The sequence below is a fragment of the Elaeis guineensis genome, chromosome 14 (assembly GCF_000442705.2).
Source record: "Elaeis guineensis isolate ETL-2024a chromosome 14, EG11, whole genome shotgun sequence".
Lineage (NCBI taxonomy): Eukaryota > Viridiplantae > Streptophyta > Magnoliopsida > Arecales > Arecaceae > Elaeis > Elaeis guineensis.
This window is the reverse complement of record NC_026006.2, coordinates 16,529,435-16,553,602: the sequence shown is the minus strand read 5'-3', so window position 1 is coordinate 16,553,602 and position 24,168 is coordinate 16,529,435. Positions and strand designations below refer to the sequence as shown.

The window sequence follows — 24,168 nt, the reverse complement described above, 5'->3', positions numbered from 1 at the left end:
CTAGAATTCACACAGACTACACACGAGCCCAACTTGGTTGGTCAACCCATGTGTATCTATGGGTAGGTTCATAACCAGTTGTTTCTCTAAACAACTTCTAATAATTGATTTTGCCCCAGAACCTAATCAGTAGGCTTTGGCCTCCATTGAAAAGATCTGGTTAGGTCCAACCATTAACATGATTTGATTTGATGAATCGGACCAATAAATGATCAGGTCCGACTTTGGCCGGCCAACCTGACCACTATCAGAAAGACTCAAACCAAATTATCATATTATGAATGATAATTCCATTAGTCAATAAGCACCAGGCCTTTGGGCCTCCAATGATTATTAAACTAATGGACTCACTTAATGGGAGGCTATGACTTAGTTATCAATATAACTTAATCATTTTTAGGACCTAATAATTTTTGAGGATTTTATTAAAGAATAGATGAGAAGATAAATTACCAGCCAATTTCAATCTTCCCACTGACTTCACCAAGTCAGATTAAAAAAGATTTAATTAAACCAGCATTAGGAGTACCTAAATCAGTCAAACTGATTTACCTAATGACATGGGTAAGCCCTAATCACCAAGTGATCTAATCAAAACCTAATTCACCAGGTTGGCCAAGTAAGTGAGATCAGTGGTGGGGATATGCCATTAACTCGTCAGAGATCGAATCACTGCGAGTAGCTCCCGCTTAAAAACCACTGGTCAAACTACCAAACTTACCTTAGACACCAACCAGTTCATTAGTTTTAATTTGATCAACTTAGTAAATTGGGTTCCACCGCATAGCCATGAATTAAGTCCATCTTGGTCTAGTTAAAGACATAGACCCATTCAACTACAACTATTAGAGTTGAGTCTAGAGTATCCTTGACCTAATCTAATTCAACTTTTGATTAGATTTGACCAATTACTCTAATTTAGTCCATTTCTTTAAGCTAACCTTAGGTCTAACCCAATTATGGACCTAATCCATCTAACCCATTGACTCACAAGTTTATGCAATTGTCTTAGGTCTTAATTCACAATTCTAGACCTATTAGACAATACTTAATTCTTTTAATTAAGTATTTGGGCTGATGGGTCAGGGTTTGGTATTTCAAAAATAATTTTTAAATTTGAAAGGTTTTATTTTCTGTTCACCAAATATGTTGACTCATTTCACAAATAGATCAGCACATTTCATAAATAGCAATCCTATTGTTAATTACATAACAGAAAATAATTCAATCAAAATAAATCATGAATATTCTTTTAGATCTAATCTAACACATTCATGATAAATTTCATAATTGAACCTATACAATTAATTTTTTTCGCTGCTTCATCTGCATGGGATATAATTGCAGCGGCACCCCTACCGCCATAGGAGACCCCATCGAATGGGAGGAGTGGGCCTTTAAACCCTACTTTTCTCCTATAACCGAACGGCCATGGCAACCAACCCAATTCGATTACTTGCTATTTGGATCAAGTATATCTAAATATATCAATTTTAAAATTTAAATTTCAAATTTTAAATTTTAAATTTTGAATTTCAAATTTCAAATAAATTTCAAATTTCAAATTTTTGAATTTTAAATTTTGAATTTCAAATTTTGAATTTTAAATTTTGAATTTTAAATTTGAAATTTCAACCAAATTTTAAATTTTAAATTTTGAATTTTGAATTTCAAATTTTTGAATTTTTGAATTTTGAATTTCAAATTTCAAAATTTAAATTTTAAATTTTGAATTTCAAATTTTTGAATTTTAAATTTTGAACAACTTTCAAAATTCAAATTTTGAATTTTGAATTTCTAATTTCAAATTTAAACTTTTAGATTACAACTTAATCTACGCATGCAAATATATATATCATATCTAAGAACCTGCTCTGATACCATTTGTGGGGAAATTCAGTACAGGGATAAAATGATAATTTTAAAACTTTTTCAAAATCACTATTTTATAGTAAAAATTATTAATTAATCTAATTAATTAATAAAAATTTATCCTACACTAGGATCTAAATATGATATATAGCATGCATGCATTTAAATTTGAAATTCGAATTTGAACAGTAAACACTTTACTGTAATGTGTTCAGAACATAATACCTTTGTATGGGTAGTAGATCGCCGCAATCTGATCACCGTCGGGAGAGTCTGATCATCGTGATATAGCCACACAGTGTGTCTGACCTCTACGGATCATCCACACGAAGCTTCCGGTCTGATCGACTCCTCACGAGTGCTAGCTCATTGTAGAGCCCTTTCGATGGCCGATGTTGATCGAACTCCTTCGATCTTTGTCTATCGATTCTTTAAATACTCCAGATCATTAGCAGATGTGCTTGAGAGGATGTTGAAGATCTTCCTAAAATTTGGTGGGCTCACGACACTCGTAGCTCACCTTCTCACTTCCCAAACTCCAGACTGAAACCCTGAAGAACTCACTGGAATCCTACGCATATTTTTTCTTTCTTTTCTTTCTTTTTCTCTCAGAAGGATATAGACCTTCACCTTGCACACAAGGATTCCTCACGCCCATATTTTCTCTCCAAAATTTTTCTTGCACATGCCCTACTCTTCTCCTCCTTTTAAAACAATGTCAAACGTCTTATCCACGTGCGAGGATAAAGATGAGTAATTGCACATTTGAATTCAAATCAAATTTTGAATTCAAATGGAAACCAATTTATTCCTATCCACTAAGGGTGTGAGAAGAGGAGGGCATGGCTTAATTTGTGCATGAGTGATTTCATGAGAAACATTTTCTTGTGTAATAAATGAGGTATTAAAAGAGGATAAGGTCAAGGTGTTAAGATTGGTTGCTCATTCAAATTCAAACTTTGTTTTGAATTTGAATGGCCAACCAATCATCCTTATCCACTCATTTAGTGCATTAAAGTAGGGCATGAGGAGGGCTTTACATGAGGAAAAATTCATGAGAACTTTCTTCTCGTGAATTCAAATGGGTGTAGTGGAAGTGAGGTGGCACAGGGAGAATGGGTCAAGGTGGTTTCATTATTTAAACCAACCTAATTGAACCAAATAAGTTAGGCCCAATTAGACTAATTTAAATCCAACTAAATTATGCTTAATTAAGCTCAATAAAATCCTAATCAAATCAGAAATTGATTAAGCCCAATCCCTGATCAAATCAGGGACCAAACCATCTCGACGATTAGGTCAACTCTTAACCTAATCGGGTCAAACCCAACTGAATCCAATTCAATTGGACTTGATCCAAAAAATAATTACTCAATGAAATTGAGTTAATTAGCGATCAAATCACTAATTAAATCTCTCATAAATATTGAGTCCAAATCCGATGGGTAATCGGGCATCAAAATTCATCGATATGTAACCATGATCGAAGAGTCCCAAACCAGTGGGACTCTTGACCTCGGTATCCAAAATGTGTGGGACTCGTAATCAGAGAATCTTGATTCTCGATCACAGAGTCCCAGAGATGTAGGACTCATAGTCCACGAGCATTAAGACTTTTCATCAGCCATTAGATCAGATAGAAACCTCTAATGTGTGTGACCCCGCAGGTTCGAACCTAAGCCGGTAGCACAGGAACCAATTCCTGTACTAATCGAAGTGACCATCTAGCAATGGTACCCGATGATCGGATAGATTGAATAGTTACAATCGCAACACTCAGAACCTACATGAATATGGTTACTATATAATTCATCTTTTTGACCTCTGTGTTTAGGATGACTCAGGGTTAAACTATCAACCCTGATTAGATCATCCGAATCATGCTTAACTCAAACAGTCCTGTGACTCCTCACAAGGACTACCCTGGCCAAGGTTTTGCTAAATTGAAACATGACTGTACACAGCTCCTAAACTGGAGTGGTCAATCCCATCTTGACACACGCACCGACAAGTCAAGTACTTGACTACACCCAGCAGCCTTCCATCACTGAATTAGAAATTCAGGAGTCCAGTGCCTAAGTGCAGTGAGTTGCTTGCAAGTCACCATGGTGGTCTCAGATCGGAGAGACATTTATACCCATATTCCATCGGAGTAAATCTTGACAGCAGAAATAGCTCCGGAGTCGGTCACGTTCAGTGCAGATGTACCCTTAAATCTCACCTGTATGCCATACCAGTGTCTCCACACTCATTGGTTAAGAGGACAACCAACCTATATGGCACACAACGATCAATGCTTGATAAACGTTGTCATCCTTGGTAATAACGTATCATTTGGTCGCGAACAGATTTAAGGACTAAATGACAAATCCTCCTTTATCAAGTCTAAATAGTCCTAAGGACTTCACCACAACATAAGAGTTCATTAGAAGATGAAATATTTTATGATGAAAAATACCAAAATAATTTTTATTAATTCATAATTCATGTACATATATAAAAATGAGGACAACCATCAACATACTGACGATTGGCTTTAGGACACTATTCCCAACATTCAGGGCATCCGAAAATGGGACTTTAGGCAAATAAGATGATTCCGGTGCAGTTGGTTCATTCTCTATTTTATGGTCCTCCTTGTTCTTGGGTGATTTTGCTTCGGTTAGAGGTTTAGGGTCGGTCTCATTGGTTTTACTAGTGTGTTCAATGACCTTCCCACTTCTCAGAGTCATGATTGATTTAGAATGTTCAGAAAAAGTTTCTGGGGTATTAGAGCTCTCAATCACAAATTGCCCTCTTGGGTTGCTCTCGAGTTGGCTAGGTAATTTTCCTCCTTTCCTCCTACTGAATGCAGTCGATAGTTGACCTATTTGGGTCTCTAGCTTAGCAATGGATTGTGTGTGGGAGTTAAAGATCTGAGTGTTGACTTCTAATCATTCTAATACTTTCAGAATTTTTTTCTCAAAAGCTGAGCTATGACCAGTAGTAGACGGTTGAGGAGCATTTTGAAATTGATGGTATAGTCCATGCCTATATGTTGGGTCCTGATATTGAGGTTGAGGTGCGGCAGGGCCAACCACTGGTTGTGGTCTCCAGAAAAAATTTGGATGGTTTCTCTAGCCAGGATTATAAGTGTTCGAATATGGATCATTTCCTGGTCTGCGAGCTTGTTGGACTTGAGCTTGCTGAACCTGCTCGTGCACAAACTCAGAAAATTGAGGTGCGGCTGGGCATTCACTAACAAAATGGTTCGGACTTGCACACAATGCACAAACTTCTTGGATTGGGTTAGGTGGAATCAGGGATTGTCCAGTATTTAGAAGACGGTCTAATTTTTGGGACAGTTCATCTACCTTACTGTGGATATCCATGACGTTTTCAATCTGATAAATTCCACTTCTTTTTTGTTGAAGCATGGGTTGTTCTCTAGAGGTGGTAGACATATGATGTAGGAAATTCTCACTAAGTGTTTCAAAGAGCTGCCAGGCTTCATCCTCAGTCTTTAGCATGAATGTCCCACCACATGATGCATCAACCATTTGTCGGTGTTTCTCTAATAGACCATTATAAAAATACTGACAAAGTTGCCATTTAGGGACAGCATGGTGTGGACATTTACGGATGAGGTCCCTTAACCTTTTCCATGTCTCATGAAAAAGTTCACCCTCCAATTGGGAAAAACTAGTGAAAGCTTTTCTAATTTGATTTATTTTTTCAATTGGAAAGTATTTCTTGAGAAATTCTCTCTGAAGATGATCCCAAATTGAAATGGTTATAGAGTCTAAGGAGTTTAACCAATGCTTGGATTTGTCCTTAAGTGAGAAAGGGAATAATTTCAACCTAAGGGCATCATCGGAGAAGTTTTGAATTTTTACTGTGGAACAAATTTCAAGAAATTCAACCAAGTGTTTGTATGGGTCCTCGTTACTAAGTCCACAGAATGATGGCAACATTTGAATAATGCTAGACTTAATCTCATATTGGGTAGCTTCTACTGGAGGTGCTTGAATGCATGGAGAGTAGGTATACGAGGATGGAGTGAAATATTCTCTCAATGGGCGTGGAGGATTAGCCTCACCAGGTGCAGCCATGTTTCTAACTCGGATAGTTCTAAGAGTCTTTTCTAATTCTTCGTCTAATGGTTGCAAGTCGGGTTTTAGTGATCGTTGATCTAACATGCAACTAAAAGGTCTATGTAGGACTATCCTAGTCTATTAAGGATTATTATTATTATTTTTTTTAAAGGAGAAGAGAAGAGAGAGAAGAGTTCTAAAGAAGAGATCCTAAGAAGTTCTAAAACTGATAAAAGAATTAGTTGTGGTTAGATTTTAATTACAATCAAGTTAGCATGCAGTGGACTCTCTATCCTAAAGTTATCCTAGTTCTAGACAGCTCCTAATTGTAGTTAGCCTTCAAGCCCTCCAAGTTGGAGCTTGACCAACCAACTGGCCAGATAAGTGTAAGGTCGGTGGGAGTCTCCCTGTTGCTTTCCTTAGACACCAATTAAATTGGCCAGATCAGCGAACGGAACCAATTAAAAACCACCTTCCTTCGGTTCCAGTCATCCTGCAAACCACGTGCCTAGACACCAACTAGCTGACCAAGTCTAATCTGGTTCAATTCTCAGGGTCACTTGTCCTAATGAGCTCGAAATCCTTAGGGGTCAATGTCTAATTAATTTTAGATTAAGGTCTAGGTTATGCAAATGCAAGGGAGTGATTTATGGGCCAAGGAAGGGTGATCAAATTTCCACCTTATCTTAGTTAATGGGTTGCACCCTTAAAGTTAATTATGGAGATGCAATGCAAAGAAACAAGGTGTCCAATCAAGTTAGAAATTTTTATATTTGAGGTTACGCTATTTTATTTAAGTGTTACGAAATGTCAGTGGCTTTTTTTTTTTTTTCCAACCATGCCAAGGTCTCCGGCAACGGTGCCAAAATTTGATGCGTAGTCGTTGATAGCATCAAAAATAACTCTACTCACTACGTAGGTAGGATGAGTCAAGATCGTATCCTCAGGGACCTTGGGCTAAGTTGAGATTGCAAAATAAAAGAAAGAAGTATTGTTTTGATTTAAAAAATAAATTATCCTAAAATTGATGTAATTAGAAAATAAAGAGCTCGGAAGTTTTGAATTAATTTTGCACTAGTAGAGTTGTATCTCTTTTTTTAATTAAATAGATATGATTAATTTTAGAAAAATATCTATCTTTCCTCGGTACACTCCATACTCGTAGATCACGGTGCATCTCCAAAAAGTACTAGGTAAACAACTCTTCTTTTTTCGGCACGCCCCATATCCGTAGATCATGGTGCATCTCCGGAAAGTAAAAGTTGTTCCTAATATTAATCTAACAGGAAAGCATAAATAAAAGCATATGAAAGAGAGCAAATAAAGAACTCATGACGATTTAAATAAAAAGTATAATCTTTATTGCATATAAAGAAATACAAGAAAGTTTAGAACAATAAACCCACTCTATGTCGTTACAAAATTTCTTCTCCACTCCCGAGACTGCTAGCCTAGCTGCTCATGGAGTAGTCCCTTTCTCTTCCTCTATGCAAGGCTCTAGAAGGATTTCTGGGATCCCCTCAAATGGGAGTACAAGAGCCTTTTTATAGGTGTTAGGAGGGAGGAGTTTTACATGGTTTTCAGATGTGGGACTAAAGAAAATACTAAAGACTAAAAGATGGATGGATGAGATGAAAAGATCACAAGCAGATAAAGAAAATACAAATTCTTCCTCTTGAAGTATTTCCAAGTATTATCTTTTTTCCTTTAATTTTTAGATCCATGAGTGTTCGTTTGTCCCCATGAACCCATACTGCCTTGCGCCCGCTGCCTCGCACTGCCGCTCGCCCGCTCGCCCGTGCTTCCGCTCGCCTGCGTGACCGCGCGCCCACGTGACCGCTCGCCCGCGCGCCCGCTGCCGCGCGAACCCGCCTTGCCGATTACAAAAAGAAACTTTTGTTTCTTTAAAATGACTTCTATATCCTCTTTGGGTTCCTTGCATAGTATCTTCATTTTTTATAATACCGTATGTATCCTTCTTTTATTTAAATTTTGTTTTAAGTCCAATTTTCTTCAAACTTGAGTCTTTTTGATCTACGAATCGGACTCTTTGTATCGACGATCACCTTTCCTGTAAAACATAAAAAGAAACATCAAATTCTTAATAAATAAAATAAATTAACTATAATTTTCTACTTTAAATGACTTAAATTAAGTGTTTATCACTGACTCTGATACTAATTGAAGGAAACATACAGCAGTACTATACATGCAATTTTAAAATTTTATGTGGTGAAACTATTAGATTAAATAATTTAATCTATTTTATATGTATAAAATCTAATTTAGACTATTATGTCAAGATCTATAATATGATTTAACATGCACTTTAAGATCTAAAAATAAAAATTGTATTGATCTAATCGGTGCTGTAATCTAGATCTAACCATTAGATCTATCAAAATAGATCAATCAAGTTTAAAAACTATTACCGAACTAAAAACTCTTAATCTTTATGGGTCTAATACTTGGATAGGTGCTCCTTCAGGTTGCTCGCAGCCACACAAAGTCGTTTGGCCTCTATAGAAAGTCCACATGAAGATCGGCACAGATCAAGCTCCTTAGAAGTGCTAGCTTGCAAAGATCTTTGAGGCTGATTTCTCTTTTCATCTTCAAAAACCTTAGATGCTCGAAAGGAAGAGAATATCTGGAGGAGGAAGAGAGGAGGAGAAGGAGCTCTGAAGAAAAATAAAATTCAGTAAGAAGAACATATGGGGCATCACTATTGGAGCCCCCTTTATATAGACAAGGGCTAGGATTTAGGGTCTAAGGGAGAGGGCACCAATAGAGTCCACGCCAAAACAACTTGGGCATCCCAAAAATTTCATAAATGAGAGTTTGGATGGGGAAGGAGATCAGGAGTCTCACACACCCAAAAATTCATCAAAGAAATTAAGGGAAAAAAATTGGCACCTCTCTTCTTTCCATGTTTGAAAGATTCCTTTCCTTCTTATCACCTTATTTCTAATTCAGATAGCATTCGAATTAGGCAGGAGATAAGATCATGATTTTTCATGCTTTGCCATCCACCCTTACTGGTCCCACATTCTTCATGCCAAAATCTCATGCCAAAACTTTTTTGGCATTGAGAATAAAGGCATGTGTCTAGGGTGGCGCAAGAGATAAGAATAGAGTCCCTACCGATTGGGACTCTTCATTTTTAAATTAATTCTAAACCAAATCAAATTTGGTTCAAACCTAATAATAGAAATGAATCTAATCTAATTAGAAGTTCAATCATCAAAATAAATTTCTAACCCAATTCAAAATTAGCTGAATTTAAGTCTTGATCAAATCAAGATCAAATTTTTTTTTGCAATCAGGCTTGATTAAATCAAACCCAAACTAAGTCAAATTGAATCTCATTCAATTATACTTGATCCAAAACTCTTTGCTCAATCAAATTGAGTCAATTAATAATCTAATTTTTAATTAATTCTTTATTAATAGTAGAGTTCTAGTCCAGTGGTACTCTCCTCTAAAGTTTCAGTTCTAGTGGGACTTCTCACTAGAGTCTCAATCCAATTAGACTCTTCAGTCATCAGATCTGATCGAATCTTCTTATGTGTGTGACCTTATAGGTTCAAATGTAAGTCGATAGTATAGAAATAACTTTCTATACTAATCGATGTAACCATCTAGCAATGAGATCCAACATCCGGATAGGTCAAAGGATTGCAAAATAATATTCTAGAACCTACTGGCATATGGTTACTGTATAATTCATTTCTTTGACCCTAATGCTTAAGATGATCTAGGGTTTAACTGTCAACCCTAATATAGTCCACCATATTATATTTTAACCTTTCAAATCCATCACATAGATTATCCTGATCAAGATTTTACTAAATTGAAATACAATGATGCATATCTCCTACTAATTCAGAGGGGTCAATTTCATCTTGACTCACACATCAACTTGATAAGTACTTGACTATATCTAGTAATCTTCTATCATTGAATTAGAAATTCAGATGATTCGGTACTAAAGTACAGTGACTTACTTACAAATCACCATGGTGATCTTAGGTCTGAGAGATATTTATATCTATACCCTTCACGAGCTACTCTTGACAATAGAGTGCTCAATAAATAGTCACGTTTGATGTGAATGTACATCTACATCCCACCTACATGTCATACCAGTATCTCCACACTCTTTGGTTAAGAGGATAACTAACTCATATGGCACATAACGACCTATACTCGATATTACTATCATCCTATTAACTGCATATTATTCGATCGTGAATATGTTTGAAGGAGTAAGTGATAAATCTTTTTTTATCAATTAAATATAGTCCTAAAGACTTCATCACAGCATAGGAGCTCAAGTAAGATGATCAAAATGTGATGAAAAAACTAAATAATTTTTATTAATAAAAATTCATATGTAATTATAAATATGAGCACAATCATTAACAAGCTAATGATTGGCTTTGGAACATATTTCTCAACAGTCCATGAACACTATATGATAGTGATCAAGGACCTAAAGGAGCTTGAGAAGCTCAGACTTGATATGCAAAGGGAATTACAAATAGATTTGATTCTCCAATCCCTTACGAGTTTATATAGTCAATTTATTATAAATTTTTATATGAATAAACTGGACTGCACCATATCTGAACTGATCAACATGTTGGTCACTACTGAAGAAATCTTAAAAAATTTAAGGGGCATTGTTCTTATTATGGAGTGGACTTCTTCATCCAAGAGAAAGTCTGGTTGGAAGAAGAAGAATAAATCTACGAAGAAGCAAAAAAAAGAGAGCAAGCCAAATAAGAATGCTTCGAAGAAGGCTGTGGTGAAAGAGAAATATTTTCACTGTGATGCTGATGGCAATTGGAGGAGGAACTATCCACTCTACTTGGAGAGCTTAATGAAGGAAAAACCACCTTTTTCCTTTATGGGATCTTTCATATTTCATCAAATCTGGGGTGGAATAATTTAAAAAAAATTATCCTATATTTATTTCAGATCTAAATCTCTAGATCTAATCTTCATATCTGATATTAAGTCTAAAATAAATCTAAAAGGGATGAGAAAACAAGTAATACCTCAAGGGTAATCTGATTACCCTGTAGATGATCTCTGCACAGCCCGAGGTTCTGATGTAGCCATGCAAGTGCCTGACCTCTACTGGTATCCACTTGAGCAGGATCTAAAACGTCTTCTCCTCACAAATCTATGCTCCAAAAATCAGATCTCTATCTGATTTGGATGTGCTTCAGAACTCCTTCTGAAGTTGGAGCAGCGGCCTATCGAAGATGTCCTGCAGCCTTCTGTTCCAGGCGTCACCACGCCTTGGATCTTTGCCAGATGGACATCCAACTCTTTGGACATGAAGAGGGGAGGAAGGAGAGAAGGGAGTATGTGGAGAAGAGGGGAGGAGGTAGCAGCTATTGGGTTTTGTATATAAAATAACTTCTACCTCGAAATCCTAGGCGCAGTAGGGTTTATATAGACCTTGTATGCTGCGCAGTGCCACATCATTCAACCAATCAAAAAATTTTAATAAATTCTGAAAAAATTTTGATTGGTTGAGTGATGTCATCTGATCATATCAGATAAGAACCTCACCTTATGTCCAAAAGATGGTGCCAACATTGGATAAGCACAAATAGAGGTGGCACCCAAGAGTTTAAATTGATCAAGACTCTCCAATCCTTATCCACTTGGGGCACCCACTTTAATCCAATTGGGCTCACACCATAATCTAATTATGGCATCCAATTTGATATGGCTTGACATGTGGACACTTCATAAAAATCCTCCAATGAGCCCTCTTACATTTAAGACCCATATGTCAACTTTTGACAGATGTCCTAAAATGAAATTGGCAGGTGCTAGGAATTAGTAGGTGTTGTCTTAAATTCATCTCATGAATTAAGATAAGCCTTTTCTGAGCTAGACAAGCTTCATTTAGACTGAGAAAAATCTTTCTAAGGTTCTCTAAATGAGTCAAATCATATTTGACTTAGTAGAGACAGAAAATATTATACGAGGAGAAAGTTAGGCTCAATCGTGTGCTAGCATGATTTTCTTGAACCTAATTGGATCTTATCCAAAGCAATTGGGTTAGCTCAATTGATGACATCCAGATCCTAACCCTTGTTTGTGTGACCCAGTTAGGTTCAATTCTGTATGGTAATGAGACATGTCATGATCTCATCATCGACATCATCGAAACTCTTTTCGATGGACCAGAACTCTTCTGATTCAGACAATTAGAATGATCGATCATCAATATCATTCTAATTGCTCTCAAAATCTACCAGTGATACCTAGCAGTTTGTGGTGACAACCCATCAGAACTGAAGATGAATCTCTTGGTGTAGCTACCTGTGTGATTGAGTTCTTCTATCATGAGTCCCGACTAAATTAGGGTTAAGGTGAACTCGTCAAATCCAACATCAGTCATATGAGTTAATCGATCGATCCAAGTCTGATGTGAAACCTTAATGAAAAACTCTTTTTCATTATTTTACTTTACCATGGCCATGGGCTTAAAGACTCAATCTTTCAATTATCATAGGACTACTCTCATCTACCGAGGTTGATAGATCCCATCTTGGTGCGACCTAGTTCCTACAATGAATATGCTACAACCAACATACACCTTAGGGTTCTGAATGGCTAGAAGATCAAGTTATGATGTAGTCAAACTATAACACACTCAAGGTGAATTGTCGATGCACCTCAGGTCAAAGAACTAGACACACAACTACAGCATCGAGCTAGTCATTGATGAGAAGGTAGACTTCCTTATGATTGCTCGAAGTGGTCATGCTCAGTACTCTCATTCTCAATGAATACCTGTACTCTCACTCCGGTGTCTCCACACCATAGACTCAAGACACATCTACCCTAAGGAAGTGATCGTACACCAACCTTTCGGATCGATCACCATCCTCATGATGATCCTATGGTCAGGAGCTGTTTATGAGTTAGTTATGTAAATTTATGCCTTAAATTTTTCACTCTTGAAAATATGAATTTACATTTCTACTAACTCAAAGGATGTATCACAGACACAATGTACACAATGTGATAGAAGAATAATCTTTTTATTTATTTATAGTCAAAATTATAAATTTGCCCTTAGATCTGTATAGGAATGTGTCAGCCGATCTGACATCTAGGGCACACATCTAACAAACTTCCACTTGACCTAATGCCAATTGGCTACATATCTAAGTCCCATCTTCTAAGGTGGGCTTCGATCTTTTGTTGGCCCAATGGCTTAGTCAATGGGTCTGCCACATTATCTGTGGAGTCGACTCTCTTGACCTCGACATAATCCTTTTTGAGATAATCATGGATCAGATAGAATCGCCGCTCGATGTGCTTGGACTTCTGGTGAGACCTTGGCTCCTTAGCTAGGGCTATGGTGCCATTATTGTCGCAGTAAAGAGGTATGGCATCTGATGACATCACTCCAAGCTCTGTGGCAAACTTCTCATACCAGAATGCCTCCTTCACAGTTTCTGATGCAGTAATGTACTTTGCCTCTGTGGTGGAATCAGCAATCACCATCTGCTTGGAACTCTTCCAGCTAACTGCACCATCATTGCAAATGAACAGACTCCTAGATGTCGACTTTCGATTATCTATATCAGACATAAAGTCTGAGTCTGTATATCCCTGAATCTGGAGTTCTCCATTCCCAAAGACTAGAAACATATCCTTAGTCTTTCTCAAGTACTTAAGGATACATTTCACAGAAGTCCAGTGCTCTTCGTCTGGATTCGACTGAGAAGAGATCAATGACCTAAAATATTTTCAGTCGTTGGTTCATTGAGTCAGAGATCAATGATATTGGTAAGACTAGCATGTCTTATGTATTCTCAAAAATGAGGGTTGTTGATCTCACAACCACTTGTGTGATGACACTAATATAAGGATATGGGTGCTCATTAGAGAATAAGTTCACTGAATAGACTTATGATAGAACATCAGATGGAGTCTTATTTATATGTCAACTGATAATTCTCTAATGAAAATTGTGTAAGTGATCATTTGACCTGAGATCATCATGGTACCTTGTGTACATGAATCCATATTTTGGTTCACTTCCTAACTTGATTCTCTGATCCTTGCATGGGGTGTTTTGTATGTAGTGAAGTGTGCATGGAGGTTGTGAGTGATCAATAAGAGATTAGTCACTCCTAATAAGTAAAACGAACATCCTATGTGATCTTATAGGTCGGTGATTCTAGAAGTCTTTAGCCAAAATAGGATGATAATTAGAAAGAAGTTTCTAATGCATCATCAACTGAATCATCATCTTTTAATCGAGATACATATAAATAAGTAATTGGGTTTGATATATTTTCATTCCCATAGCTCATCTAGGATGTTGTTTGACTGAAAGATTGAATTACATGATAACTTGCTATTGAAGGATATTTTTGATAATTTTTCATCAAAATTTTAAATATTTTGGATAGTCATGACACATTGCTAGATGTCAATCTTAACTTATGGACTCATCAGAATTAAAAGAGTTTAATTCAGAAATCAATTAGAAAGAGTCCTAGTTGATTGGGACTCTTCGGCTGACCTAATCTGATCGGATTAGGATTACATCGAGAGTTTGGATCTACTGCTGACTAGATTTGGAACCTAATAGGTCACACACTTTGAAATTTAGTCTTGATCTAATTTAATTAGGATTTAATATAAATTCTAAGGGTTAATTTGATATGCTAGCATACTATATTAATCGAAGTTCTTAAATTAGTTTAGTTCAAAGTGTTTGAGCTAAACTAGATCAGTTATCTTTAATCTAATGGGATTGGGTCTATTTTAATTGGGTTCTTATCCAACTTGAAATAATTTTAAGTGTGGAAGGACTCGTCTGTGCCCACTAGGTTTTATGTCAAAATAAAAGTGCCACTCCCTCTTAATTAATGTTGGAAGATGAAGAGTCCTTCTTAATGAAGGCTCTTATCTTATCTTATCGTCTTATATTCTCATCTAGATCCTTTATGATTTCATGCCATTTCTTTTTGGAGAATTTATGAGGTGTAGAAGAGGAGTCCTTCTATGTGAAGGGTCTCCTACACAAAAAATAATACACGATTATTTAATTCATTACGTGAGAAAGTGGGGCGCCAACCCCTTGGTCCTTCCTCACGTCCCATGATCACCTATTTATATAAGGCATCCCATATGGACTTGGAGCTTGATTTTGGGTGAAAATCAGAGATAAGTGGTGTATAAAAGAGAGAAAAAATTTTAGAAAAAAATTAAAGAAAAAGCAAAAAAAAATTGAGAGGCAAAAGTTGTAAGAAGGGTGGTGAGAGAATTAGCAAGTGTTGCTAGTATGCCCTATGATTTGATTTTTTCATATGTTGGAGCCCAAAACTAAATCCTAAGTTGTGAAACATCGGAAGAGTATCTTCTTAGTGTAATTATGATGGTAAGATCGAAGGTAATTGGGCTTTGCTGTGATCGTATTTTGAGTTTGAAGCCGACAACATTCTTAAGAAGACAAGACTACGACAGCACACTGGTTAGGAAGGACCTTAGCCAACTTTTATGTGGATCACTATTGGAGAGCTTCTACTTTGGAGTCTCATAGAGATCACCATCATGCCTTATTATTTTTTGGTGAAAGTATAAAATTTTATTCCTTTGCATGCTTGTCTTTGTTTTGATCGACATCGACAAGGTGATTCTAGGGTTTGGATTTCGGCTCGATAGTTTTAATTGTTAAAGCTATTGATTTATTTATTTTAAAAATTTTAAAATTTAATTTTTACTGCATGATCGAAACTCAATAGTGGTATCAGAGCCACCTTGTTAGATTCAATCAAACAAGTACAATGTTAGTATAGAATTGTTCTTGTTCATATATTACCAAAAAATATTGCATCAATTTTTAGTATCATTTTTAAAATCAAAAATTATTTTTGACTTTATATGAACCATGAAAGGAATATGCCCTACAAACCAATCAAAATTTATATTTTGATGGGTTTTCCTTATAATCTTCCAGACTTATGTATTGACTCTTTAAATAATAAAAGGTATTTTTCATCATATGCTGCATCTTACTTTAGTAATGATTATGATGAACTCCATAAATCAAAATAATGGGTTTAGGATTATGATCAGATCATACCTATAGACCTAAAATCTTAAAAATCCTGATTTAGAATATTCCTAGTCATAGGAGCATTGAGTAGGGAATCAATATTTCGGATAGATTAGTACTTTCTATGTATGCTCGATGGAGAGGGTGGCAGATCTCATAAGCCACTTGTGTAAGATACTAATATAAGAAAGTGAGTGCTCATTAGAGAATGAGTTCACTGAATTAATCCAACTTAAGAAACATCTTATAGAATTTACTTACCTGTCAAGAGATATTTTCTTATAGTGGGAGTTGTGCATGTAATCCTTTGACCTGAGACTACCATAGAACCTTGTATACATGAATCTATATTTTTTGATTCATACTCATTCATGACTTAGTCATGTACGGGATGTTCTAAATATGATAGAATGTGTATGGAGGTTGTGAGTAGGTTAACATGGAATCGATCACTCTTGGTAAGAGGAGATCGCATCCTACTTGCTCTGATCGATTGATGATTCAGGAAGCCTTTGATCAAAGCAGAATGAAAATTAGAAAGAGTTTTTAATATTTTATTAATTAAATCATCATAAAAGATTGAGAGAAATATGAGTATGATATTAGATTTGACATCATTCCATATTTAGGGTCATATTTGGGGTGCAGGGAGATCGCAGGATCAAATTGCACAGTAACTTTCCACTGAAGGATATTTTTGATATTTTTATTAAAAATTTTATATCTTTCAGGTAGATATGATACATTGCTAGATATCAATCTTATCTTATAAGTTTGATCAAATTAAAGAGTTTAATTCAATCATCAATTAGAAAGAGTTCTAATTGCTGAAATCGGGTTAGCTCGATTGGATATAGATCAGTTAGATTAAATTCTTATCAAATCAAATTGACTTAAACTCAGACCTATTACTGGCTAGATGGAGAACCCAATGGGTCACACACAAAGGGTATTGATCAGGGGTCTAATTGGATTAGATCATATTTGCAAAATTGACATGCTAGCACATGTTGCAAAAAACTAGCTCCTTGTTTCGAATCGGGTTTGAAATTGATTCCAGATTGGGCTAATTAAGGCTAAATTAATTCAAATAAATTTTGGCTTTGAGTTGGTTTAGACCTTGGTTGCATGTATCAAAAATTTGGAGCCAGGAAATCAAGTCTCCATGAGTCAAGAATTTTTCTTGTGCATGGATGCAGTTTTTGTGTGTAGAAACAGCTTTCGCGTCCCATGAGATGGGATGTCTCATCCTTGATCTTATCCTATGTTTCATGATGAAATAAATTTTTGAATAATTTTTATCTTTATTTTAAGCATAAATAATTTTTTTTATATTAAAATTCCTTCTGGTTTAATCATGAAAATTCGTTGAAGTTGGAAATCCTATCAGCCTGATCCATGCGCCTGACCAAGAGTCCAACTTGTGAAGGACTCTAACCCATTTGACACGTCACTTCTTAATCTGAATTTTTTCCATGATATTCTCATGTTAGTGCCTTGATTTTTGGCCATTGTATGGACAAAATTACATTGATAGGTGGTGGAAAAAAAATATGCCATGGGAAGCTGCGAGATGCATCGGAGAATCATCGAGAAAAATATTTCGAAGAGTCCTTCTGCATGAAGCATCTCTTGGATTCTTTTTTGATGATTGTCATGTATCAAAAACTTTTAGGTGGGTATGAGAATTCATTAGGAGGTGTGAGATTTTCTGATGGATGCGAGATGGCATGTGGAAGGAACGTGAAAAATTCCCGAAGGCAACCCATCGCTAAGTATTTAAAGGGGGATGCGTCGGGGGATTGGATTCATTTAGATTTTCAATTCCTCCTTTCTTTCTAACATCCTCTCATTATTGTCTAATTAGTCTCTTCCTTCTCTTGTTAGGATAAGTCCAAAAATAGTAAGGACAAGTCCGATTTTAGGACAAGAGTCTAGGAAGAGAATTAAGGAAGATAAGGAGAGAAGAAAGGTAGGGATAGGAAGGCTAGGAGAAGAGGAAGAGGGTCTTGAGGTCCTGGTGTTCAAGAAAATTCATAGAGTAAGAATTTTGGAGAAAGAATTATCTCAAAAAGTTGGTGTCCTGATCATAGCCCTGTGTGGATCACCGTTAGAGGGCGAACACTTGGGCGCCTGGTGGAGGTTCTGTCGAAATTTGGATTAAGCACTGTAGGTATTCTTCTATAACTTAAATTTAATCTTAAATTTATATTATATATGATTGTTAATCATCAAGAAGATACTGGTTTAAGGGTTTAATATTTAAGATTTCTTTATTAAAATTTTGAAATTCATTATGTTTTCACTGTGCATGCCCACCCTGAAACTCTACAGTGGTATCAGAGCCGGCCTTATTTGGTTCAATCATATATACATAATATTTATGTGATCCATAGTATGATTTATACTATAAAATAATTTATGCTTTCATATAATGATATAAAATAGTGCATATATGATTCACCACTTCATCATCTTGACATAAGGTTGTCCTAGCATAACGGGGTTATGCTGCAAGATTGTCCTAGGATGATGAATGTCCATATGTTATACTTGCAGATGTAGAAAGTTTTAATATTGATACATAAATGGGTATTATGTAGTTAGAATGTGCATGAGACCAAATAAAAGCCCTCATTAGAAAATTATATTAAGTGGTAGTGATATGCAACTATGGGTTAACTAATTCTTCATCAATTGGTGTCGAGAAAAGTGCTATCGGTGGTTCTTTAATTAGTTTCATTGTCTGATCTGACCAATTTATTGATATCTAAGGAAAGCAACGGGGGGATCCCCACCTTACTTACCTGGCCAATTTGATTAAGTGATCTTGATATTGAAAAATCCTAATATTGAAAAATACTATTAAGGGCCTTCCTTCATGCTAGGTTAATGTTACATCATGAACTATGGCTAGTTTGTTGTGTTAACATTAGGCTTGTCATAAGGATTGATATAATATAATCCTGGTGCATAGAAGATGCTTACGATAATTTTAAATATACTGCTTTGTTGTGTTAATACAAGGGCAGTTATATTAGAATTTGACTATATTGAAATGAAGGGTCTAACTTAACTAAAATATTATAGCTTGTTGTGTTAACATAAGACTAATAATATTTTAGAGGCCAAGATATAATATTAAAAATTATATGAGATGCAATTGGAAAGAGTTTCCTACCTATGAACTTATAAGGGTTTGTTGTGTTAACACAAGATCATTATGAGGAATTAGGGTCTCAATCCCACTAAGATAATTATGAAATATATCTCGTTCATCATAGTAGAAGGTTATGATGTTTGATAAAATAGTGGAAGGCATAATTAAATCTAAAGACCTTATTTAATTGTATGAGTCAATATGAGTTATTTGCTTATATAATATTCTTTAATTATTGTAGATTAAATTCTACAAATGGCATCTTCACTATCATTGTGAAGAATTTTAGATTTCAATAAGTTGATCGGTCCCAATTATGTGGACTGGTTGAAAAATTTAAAGATCGTACTCACTCAGGAGAAGCTCTCCTATATTCTTGACATCCCTGAACCACAAGAGGTTGGGGATGATGCCATAGAAGAGGAGGTATCCACATACAGGATGTGGAAGAATGACAGTTTGACTATCAAGTGCATCATACTGGCCTCTATGAGCAATGAGTTGCAGAGGCAGCATGAGAGCATAGATACTCAATCCATACTCCTTAATCTTAAAGAGTTGTATGGAGAACAGAGTAGAACTGCTAGATATGAGATATCTAAGCAGTTATTTCGTGCTAGAATGACTGAGGGATCATCCGTACAAGACCATGTCCTGAAGGTCATTGATCTGATCACTAGATTGGGTTAACTTGGTTTTATGATGGATGGAGAATTAAGTCAGGATTTGATCCTGTAATCTCTCCCTGAGTCATTCGCTCAGTTTGTTATGAACTATCATATGAACAAACTGAATACCTCATTGCCTGAGCTGTTAAATATGCTTAAGACAGCTGAGAGCCATATTAAGAAAGAAAAGGCTCCACTTCTTCTTGTGGGTAAAACCTTTAAGAAGAAGTCAGGTTTTAAGGGTTCAAAGAAAGCATTGAATCCTAAGAGTGGCAAGATGAAGAAGAAGGGGAAGAAAATCTTCGAACAGGGTACTTGCTTTAATCGCGATAAAGCAGGACACTGAAAAAGAAATTACAAGTTATATCTTGCAACTGTAAAGGCAGGTGCAAGCGATGCACCAAAAGGTATGTATGAGATACATACAATTTTGTCATTAAGTTCTTCCAATTCAGACTCTTGGTTATTGGATACTGCCTACGGTTCTCATATCTACAAGTCATTGCAGGGACTGCAGAATATTAGAGTGCTGAAGAAGGGTGACTTCGAGCTCTACGATGCTGGAGGAGAGTCAATCCAAGCAGAGGCTGTAGGGACATATATGATAAAGTTACATTCTGAAAAGATCTTAGAGCTAGAAAACTGTTATTATATACCTAAGATCATTAGAAATATTATTTCTGTATCATTACTATTGCAACGAGGTTATGAAATAAATAGAAAGAGCAATAGTTGCTCAATTTTTTTTTCTAATAAAATTATTTGTCGTGGAGTTATTAATAATGGTTTTCTAATTCTATCTAACGATATTGTTTTTCATATTAATGAAAGTAAAAAGCAAAAGAGAGAAGAGTTGAATAATACTTTACTTTGGCATTGTCGACTTGGTCATATAAGTGAGACAAGGATTGATAAGTTATACAAAGAAAAGTTCTATGATCCTTATAATTATGAATCATTAGGTACTTGTAAATCTTATCTTATGGGAAAAATAACTAAGACTCCATTTAGTGGACATGGACAAAGGACAAGTGAGTTATTAGGACTTGTACATACTGATGTATATGGTCTTATGACAACAGAAGCCAGAGGAGGATACTCTTATTTTATAATGTTCACTGATGATTTATCTAGATTTGGATATGTGTATCTTATGAAACATAAATCTGAAGTCTTTGATAAATTTAAAGAGTATCAAAGTATGGTCAAGAAACAAACTGAAAAAAGTATTAAAATCCTTCGATCTGATCAAGGAGAAGAATACTTATCTAATGAATTTTTAGATCATCTTAAAGAAAATAAAATTCTCTTAGAATGGACCCCTCCCTATACACCACAGCTAAATAGTATAGCAGAAAGGAGGAATCGCACTTTATTAGATATGGTGCGGTCCATGATGTGCCTTATAGATTTGCCAATTTTCTTTTGGAGATATATCCTAGAAACTGCTGTCTATATCCTGAAAAAGTACCTTCAAAATCTATGCCAAGTACTCCATATGAGATATGGACAGGAAAGAAGCCTAATCTTAAGTATCTTAAGATATGGGGCTGTCCAGCTTATGTTAAAAAAACTTTTGGACATAAGCTGAGTGCTAAGGCAGATAAATGCTTGTTTGTAGGTTATCCTAAAGAGAGTATAGGATATCTCTTTTACCATCCTACTAAACATAAGGTGTTTGTTAGTAAATATGCCACTTTTATGAAAAAAGAGTTTATCCTAGAAAGAGACAGTGGGAAGAAAATTGAACTTGGAGAAGTTCAAGACCTACAAATGTAAGCACAAGATGATCCTCAATCAAAAATATCCATTAATGAAGTACAAACATAAAGTACACCTCCTCTCCGAAGGTTGGATAGGGTGCGAAATGCACCTATAAGGTATGGGTTTGTTATTGAGAATAATGAAACCCACATCATTGAGAATGATGAACCTTTGACCTATACGAAAGCCATCATGAGAAGGGACTCAGACAAATGGTTAGAGGCTATGAAATCCGAAATGGACACCATGTATTCCAACCAAGTGTGGACTTTGGTTGATGCACCAGAGGGTGTGACCCCTATTGGATGCAAATGGGTTGATGCGTAGTCGTTGATAGCACCAAAAATAACTCTACTCACTACATAGGTAGGATGAGTCGAGATCGTATCCTCAGGGACCTTGGGCTAAGTTGAGATTGCAAAATAAAAGAAAGAAGCATTGTTTTGATTTAAAAAATAAATTATCTTAAAATTGATGTAATTAGAAAATAAAGAGCTCGGAAGTTTTGAATTAATTTTGCACTAGTAGAGTTGTATCTCTTTTTTTTTAATTAAATAGATGTGATTAATCTTAAAAAAAATATCTATCTTTCTTTGACACACCCCGTACCCATAGATCACGGTACGTCTCTAAAAAGTACTAGGTAAACAACTCTTCTTTCCTCGGCACGCCCCGTACCCGTAGATCACGGTGCGTCTCTAGAATGTAAATATTGTTCCTAATATTAATCTAACAGGAAAGCATAAATAAAAGTATATGAAAGAGAGCAGATAAAGAACTCATGACGATTTACATAAAAAGCATAATCTTTATTGCATATAAAGAAATACAAGAAAGTTTAGAACAATAAATCCACTCTGTGTCATTACAAAATTTCTTCTTCACTCCCGAGACTGCTAGCCTAGCTGCTCATGGAGTAGTCCCTTTCTCTTCCTCTATGCAAGGCTCTAGAAGAATTTCTAAGATCCTCATCAAATGGGAGTACAAGAGCCTTTTTATAGGTGTTAGGAGGGAGGAGTTTTACAAGATTTTTAGATGTGGGACTAAAAAAAATACTAAGGACTAAAAGATGGATGGATGAGATGGAAAGATCACAAGTAGATAAAAAAATACAAATTCTTCCTCTTGAAGTATTTCTAAGTATTATATTTTTTTTCTTTAATTTTTAGATCCATCTGCTACCATGAGCGTCCATCTGTTCGCCACTGCGTCCGCCAGCACAAACTCCCTGCAAATCCGCCATGCCGCGTGCCTGCAATGCCGCGCACCCGCAATCTTCTTTCACGGACCCGTTAGCTATTAGGAAACCGCTTACGCTTCTTTTTGATTAGAAAATTACAAAAAGAAATTTTTATTTCTTTAAAATGATGCCTATATCCTTTTTGGGTTTCTTGCATAGTATCTTCATTTTCTATAATACCGTATGCATCCTTCTTTTATTTTAATTTTGTTTTAAGTCCAATTTTCTTCAAACTTGAGTTTTTCTGATCTACGAATCGGACTCTTTGTATTGACGATCACCTTTTCTGTAAAACATAAAAAGAAGTATCAAATTCTTAATAAATAAAATAAATTAAATATAATTTTTTACTTTAAATGACTTAAATTAAGTGTTTATCACACCCCCCAACTTGAATTTTGCTCGTTCTCGAGTAAAACAGATATATCAGCATTGTGTACCGACTCGATCTTGAATAAAAAGTTAGGTTAGGCATCCCAAAAGGTAGATGATACTTGATCAGACCATTAAAGAGATACTTCATTGGATTATCAATTTGATCCAATTAGTGACTGAGTATTAACTAAAGAAATTTCAAGAGCTTTTCTTTCACCAACTCCTCACTTTACTCTTTAAATCCTCTAACTTAATGTGAGAGAGATTTATTATCTTCTTGTAATTTAGTCCCCTTATTATCCACTATTTTTTTTTTATAACATTGCCCACCTTTTTACGCGAACCACAATGCTTACTTAGGCAAAGGGGCCCGATTACTCAGTAGGAAACCAATATATATATATATATTTTAAGTAAATTTTAAGGAAAATTTTTGCATACCTCGACCTTTCCACCCAATCTCTCATGAAGCAGATTCTTTATTGAGATCAGTAAGAAGAGGGTTGTAGAATCACTCCTAAAATTTGGTCTAGTCTAAACCCTACCATTCATTGAGTTTTCTTAATAATTTATTCCTCAATATCTCTAAAATTATCTTGACCATTAATCATTCATTGATTAAGATGCCTAATTGACTCTTAATCAAAATAAAATTCGGATACACAAAACTAATTATTTCTGACCATATTCGAGGATTTGATTAATTTCTTTCCCCTCCCAACTTAATCTACATTGTCCTCAATGGAGTAGGAAAGTAAAGAAAATAAAAGGAGAGAGTGCACCTGGGATAATTTTGCTTCAGAAGTTGAAGCTAGCTTCATTAATTAACAGGCTCTTGTTCTAAATTTCTGCAGCTGTAGTAAAGTAAAAAAAAAATATGAAATCGTTAGGTTGCCTCCTAACAAGTGCTA

At 35.6% G+C, this 24,168-nt stretch overlaps 1 non-coding gene across 1 annotated transcript; it reads left to right on the top strand.

Moving 5' to 3' along the window:
- The first annotated feature begins 5,469 nt into the window (after nucleotides 1-5,469).
- On the top strand, nucleotides 5,470-5,575 carry LOC140853870 (small nucleolar RNA R71). The gene has a single exon (XR_012137013.1). It is a non-coding gene; the product is annotated as a small nucleolar RNA R71 (small nucleolar RNA).
- The last annotated feature ends 18,593 nt before the right edge of the window (nucleotides 5,576-24,168 follow it).